General features: G+C 34.9%; 1 pseudogene; it reads right to left on the minus strand.

Moving 5' to 3' along the window:
- Positions 1 to 5,642: 5,642 nt before the first annotated feature.
- Positions 5,643 to 5,880, minus strand: LOC102874639 (annotated as a pseudogene).
- Positions 5,881 to 6,104: the final 224 nt, after the last annotated feature.

Raw genomic sequence — 6,104 nt, forward strand, 5'->3', positions numbered from 1 at the left:
TGAACAAAAGGCCTGAGGCCTTTCTATAACTATTTTCACTTATAGACTATTGTTGTTCATAGAGTTTCCAGAGGCATGTTGTTTAGGAAGGGGATACCACTCCTCCTTCCAAATATTTGTTGTTAGGTGCCTACAAATCAACTCCAATTCACATTAGCCCTATGTACAATGGAAGAAAACAATGTTCATTAATGTCCCATTCTAAATCTTTTCTGTATACTTAAACACTTGTTGCAGCACTGTATCAAACTATATTATTTAATATCTTCATGATTTTCTTCTGTCTCTCTAGTTGCCATGAAAGATGTCTCTTTTTGGAGACTTGTCTTTTACTCGTAATATGTCCAAAGGACGTGAAATGAAGTCTCATCCTTATGGCTTCCAAGGTACATTCCATTCTGGCTACACTTTTTCCAAGAGAGATTTTCTTCTTTGTTTTACTATTTATGATATATTCAATGTTCTTGGTTCATTCCCTATTTCAAAGATATCAATTCTTTTACTTTGATACTTTAAAAATATTCTTAATTAGCAGGAGATTTTCCCATTGCAGTATATAATTTGATTTCTTGAGTTCTGCATCCATGGATGTTATTTGTTAACCCAAGTAAAATGAAATTTCTAACATCTTCAAGCTTTTCTCCATTTATCATGATGTTGCTTATGGTTGAGCTATAATGTTTTGTTGTATTCTTGATGTTGAGGTATAAGCCATGTTGTTGTTGTTGTTGATAGCCTTTGAGTCAAGCACAACTCATAGCAACCCTGTGAATAAAAGGCCTGAAGCCCCTCTACAACTAACAATATTTATCAAAGTTCATAGAGTTTCTGGAGGCATGTTATTTAGGAAATAGATGTCACTCCTGATTCCCGAATGCAAAAATGTTTGAGCTTCATCGTTGACTGCTCCAATTCTTTTTCATTTTATGCAAAAAAGGTTGTATATTTTGCACATGACAGATTCTCAGATTATGTATGTCAAGGTTGTGTCTTATCTCTGTGTCTTTTCAATCTATATGCAGAACAGATTATCTGGGAGGCTGGGCTCTGTAAGGAAAGTGTGGCATCAGGATTTGAGGTAGACAACAACAACAGCAAACATCAACCATCAACAATCTGCGTTATGCAGATGACATACCCTGCTTGCTGAATCTGAGGAGGACCTGAAGAGCTTGCTGCAGAGGGTCAAGGTCTGCAGGCTTCAATATGGGTTGAAGCTCAAAATCAAGAAAACAAAAGATTCTTACTACTGGGCTGACTAGCAACATCATGATGGATGATGAAGAGATTGAGATTGTTGACAGCTTCAGTTTGCTTGGCTCTACCATCAACACTCTTGGGATCAGCAACCAGAAAATCAAAAGACGAATTGCGTTTAGGAAAGTCTGCTGTCAGAGACCTCTCCAAAGTACTGAGGAGCAATGATGTCAGTTTGGATACTAAGATGTGCCTGATACAGGCCATGGCCTTTGCAATTACTTGCTATGTATTGGAGAGCTGGACAATGACTACGGATGATGGAAGGAGGGTTGATGTCTTTGAGCTTTGGTGCTGGAGAAGACTATTGAATATACCATGGACTGCTAGGAGAACAAACAAGTTCGTCCTGGAGAGCATGAAGGCAGGCTGCTTCTTGGAGGCAAGGATTTTGAAGCTCTGCCTGACACACTTTGAAGATGTTGCAAGGCAAGATCAGTCCTTGAAAAGGGACGTCTTTTTTGGGACGGTGGGGAAGACCCTCAATGAGATGGATTGATTCCATCATTGGGGTAATGGGGATAGGCGTGTCGGAGACAATAAGATTGGCAAGGGATAGAGCAGAGTTTAGGGCTATTGTACATAGTGTCACTATTAGTCGCAGGTAACTTGATGGCACCTAACAACAACATCAATTGTTTTATATGTATACAATAATAGTATAGATATATTGTTTTTGTTACGTGTTGTGTAGAGTATGGCTTACAGCAACCCTGTGAACAACAGATATGGATTGTTGTTCCAAATAAGATGAAGTCATCGACCATTTCAATTGGTTCTTAATCTATTCATCTATTAGAATATAATTCCAATAAAGTGTAAGTACTTTTTCTAATTTACAAGTATTTTAAAGTGTTTGGGCAAAACACAATGCAGATACTTTTCAAACATCCAAATTTTTTTTTTCTCTGTAGGAGGGTATAAATAATATCAACTATTCTTTCCATTGATATTTCTAACAGAAAAATATTTAATATATAACATTAGAATAAATAATGTTAAAATATAATGTATCCTAAAAATGACTGACACTGTCAGTAAGAAAACTGAGGTTCAGTCTTTTCTCCATCTATCAGGATAGTGCCTATCAATCTGTATTGTAGCATTGACACTGTAGCGTGTCCTAAAATTTGTTTTTCTTATTAAATGTATAGTATTCCATGACACCGTATTTTATTCATCTGCTGATGGCCATGTAGGTCGTTGCTGTCTCTTGACTATCATGAATAGTGCGTCAATGAACCTAGGTGACCAAGTATCTGATTGAGTTTCTCCTTTCAAGTCTTTTTATTTATCTATTTATTTTTATTCATAAACCTAAAACTGAAATTGTTGACTCAGAAGGTAGTCTGCTTTTATTATTTTAAGGACCTGTCACACTATTTTACACATTGGCAATCTTTTGCTTTCCCATCAACTACAGATAAGGGTCTCAATTTTCCCACATCCTTGGCAACATTTTGTATTTTCTTTTTGTTTTGTATCTTAGCAGTTCTACTGTGAATGAAATGACATCTCATGTGGCTTTGATTTGGATCTTGCTCATTTTCATCCTCAAGGTGAAGAGGGTGGCTTTATTCTTATAGGCACAGAATATATACTAGTTTCTATAATTTGGTCATTTGCACTAATTTTTTTCCTACATAGACACATATTAATAATGGCATTAATAAGGGTAGACAACACAAATTTCAGTATAAAATATGTTTAATAAGATACTGATTATTTACTACAAATACCTTAAACTACTTCTAAATAATCAACACAAGATAAGAACTTACAGAGCACAATTATTTTATAAGAAAGTATCTAAGTATTTCTAAAATGGACCACAATAAAATTTTCACAAACAACAAACAAAGATATTGAATCACTTTATGGTATGATGATCATAAAGTATTAACAATGCAGACAAGTTTTTGTTGTTTAAAATGGAGAAAAAATATCTAAATTAAATTAAAAAATAGAAAGTATGGCTGTTGCTACATTCCTGGTTAACTGGAAGCTTAACTCTTTAAGGCCAGGGTCTTTGAAAATAAATTTCACATTTTTCAATGAAAAATAAACAAACAAAAAAACAGACACAGAGATACATTTATCTCAACAAAGATTCTCCCCTCCCCGCCCCCCAATAACTCAGAATCTTTTTATTCATCTGTCAAATTTAACAATACTGTGTGGTTGACATCTTAACTTTAAATATTAAGGCCAACATTTTGATACTGTTTCCACTGCGTTTTCTTCCAGCATTTTTCCCCTCTAATGAACTTAGAGTATAGAAAGGAGAATACACTAAAATGCACTTAATTATAACTTAGTTATGAGTAATTCAGCATATTTATTTAAAGCTTACTATATTCCCACTTCTAGACAGAGCAAGACAAACACAAAGTTTTCTTTGAGGAGGATGTCGTCTATAACATCACGTCATATCACATCACATCATCAAACACAACACTATATAACATAATTAGTTCTGAATCACTGTTAGCTATCATTTCATCTTTGAAGGTTTGCATAGATACTGATTTTCAACATAAATAATCAAAATCTTTATTTACAGAAGTTATCCTTTGGATTCTGACAAGAGTAAATTGGGAAGTTATCCCAGCAAGATCATCATGGTAAACAGGTTCCTCAGAGCTTCCAGGAAACTGTAAGGAACCAAGACTGGTTATGCACTTCCGAAATAAAGGACCCTTGAAAATCTTATGAATAGCAGCAGAACATTGTCCAATACAGTGTCAGAAAATGAGGCTTTCAGACTGGAAAGCAACAGTGGGCTTAAGGAGAGTAAAGTTAAGCAGCGCAGGATTTTACTAAGTTGTACACAGAGTTGATTTGAAAGCTATTAACAACGTACAAGTCCTACTCGTTGGTTTATCCAATTGCCTTCTACTATTATGGTGAAAGATAAGAAGACCTTCAACCAGATGGATTGACACAGTGACTGCTGCAATCGGCTTGAGTGTGTCAGAACAGGATAGGACAAAGTTCAAATCTATTATTCATAGGGTTGCTATGAGTTATACTCCACTTGATGGCACCTACCAACAACTATGGCAATGTTCTACTATGACAGTGGATCCTTTCATAACTTCAAATAAACCCTCTGCATTTCAAACTATCCACTGACTTTTTCTGGACAATTTGCACAATGTCTTTCTTCGACGGTTGGCCTTTGTTGCTTTCCTCCTTACTCATTTGGGTTTCCACATTTTACTTTCTTGGCTTCTTACTGACACAGGTGACTGATCTCAATACTTAGATAACATTTCTTTAGTAAGTGTGTTTAATTGAATCAGCAAGTCCAGTTAACACCTCCTTGAGTTTTGCTGTGAACTTTAGAAGTTCTTAGCATCAATACTCCCTTCATGAAAGCCACTTAGAACTACTATCCTCAAAAAGAGATTTCTTGAGGATTCCTGTTTAAAGGTGGTATGATAAAAGAGATTAATAGGGGACTACATAATTAAGAAAAGGATACTTCCACTGTGTTATCAATTATTATCACTAAAATACTGGATTTTTTAAATTTTAGATATTACCACTTTGTGTGTGTGTGTACATTCAAATAGAATCTGACTAGTACAGGAGGAGATTGCCTCTTCATCTCCAGCAGAGAATCTGGTGGATTTGAACCGCACACCTCTGGGATTACAGTGCAGCTTCTTGCCACTAGGCCACCAGAGCTTCCTGAATACTGGATTTTTAAAGATAAGTTACAACAATTTTGTTTGGAATGACAATTTATTAACTTACCAGACCTGTTGTTATGAACCATCAAGTGTAGATAAACGAAAGCAATTTTTGGCAATATGATGTTAAACTGAGAATTATAAAACTAAAAAAACAAAAAGCAACAAAGTGATAATAAGTGGAGAGTAAGGCATTCATATTCATTGGTGTGTGTGTTTTGTCATCACAAACTGTACATAATAAAGATTTCAACTATGCATGGGCCTTCTAAGTCATACTATAAATTAAGCAAATTGTCATCTATAAACCAAACATTTTAAAAATTTTTAACTCAGGAAAAATAATTAAATAATTAAAATTTTAGTTTTCCAATGTTTTCAAAATTATTAGTATTACCCACTTACAAAAACACAATTTGGTAATCCATCTTCCCCAGATAAACTGTTCATGTTGTGAGAGTACATGTCCTTCTGTGGTGATGGGAATCACATTTTTTAAGTTCTTTCTCTTCAGATCAAGAGTATGAATACCAAGGAAGGTTAGAAGAGTCAACTTTCATTGCCTATTGCCATTTTCGTAGCATTTCATAGAGCCGCATTTAAAAAAAAATAAAAACAAAACAAAAAAGAATGAATTAAATCTGAAAGCTATTTTCTTCTACATGGCAGCTGTTGAGAACATACAAATCAATCTCTAAGAATAATTCAGAGTTCTGAACTATGCTTTAGAAAAATATTTCCAGCAGTCTGTGTAGGATTTATTCCTATAGTATCACTGGTAATAATTGGACTTGTTGCTGCAGGAACTCTTTGAATTCTTCTGCTTCACATTGAAGATTGTTGTGAAAAGTGCACTTTTAGGAACACTGAGTACTTTGTATGACAAGTCCTATGGTAGCATGATCTTAAAGGAAACCTTTGACATGGTGTTCCTTTTTGTGACCAATAACTCACTGAATCCCTGATGAATCGTCCTCTTCTGATGCCACGTTCTTCTTCAGAGTCTGTCTTCTCAAATTATTCGTTCAGCATATAGATTGGGTAGGTATGGAGAAAGACTACAACTCCAACACACATTTTTCCTGATTTTAAACCATATCATGTTCCCATGCTCTGTTTTCAGCCCTAGTTTTCTATTCTTTATAAGCA

Source organism: Elephantulus edwardii, unplaced genomic scaffold (genome assembly GCF_000299155.1).
Source record: "Elephantulus edwardii isolate Elephantulus edwardi_28Jun2011 unplaced genomic scaffold, EleEdw1.0 scaffold00013, whole genome shotgun sequence".
NCBI lineage: Eukaryota > Metazoa > Chordata > Mammalia > Macroscelidea > Macroscelididae > Elephantulus > Elephantulus edwardii.